Consider the following 259-nt stretch of genomic DNA (forward strand, 5'->3'; position numbering starts at 1 on the left):
CTCACTGAAGTCTGCAGCGTCTGCTCACCAGGAGGTGCGGCTGCAAGCGGGCGTCTGTCTTGGAGCAAGCGGCCCGCTATACAAATGTGTATCCGGTTGAATACTATCCACCCCAGCAATGGTTGTGCGCTGGGTTTGGGACCCGTCACGTAAAAAAATATTGCAAAAAATTTGCAGCATGCGACATCTACTACAGCTGCCATGAGACGGCGCACAAATTTGGTGTCGGATTTGTGGTTGGGCGGAGACTCCGACACCT

This window comes from Rhagoletis zephyria, unplaced genomic scaffold (assembly GCF_001687245.7).
Source record: "Rhagoletis zephyria isolate East Lansing unplaced genomic scaffold, Rhagoletis_zephyria_1.1 Rzeph_scaffold_01126, whole genome shotgun sequence".
NCBI classification, from domain to species: Eukaryota; Metazoa; Arthropoda; class Insecta; order Diptera; family Tephritidae; genus Rhagoletis; species Rhagoletis zephyria.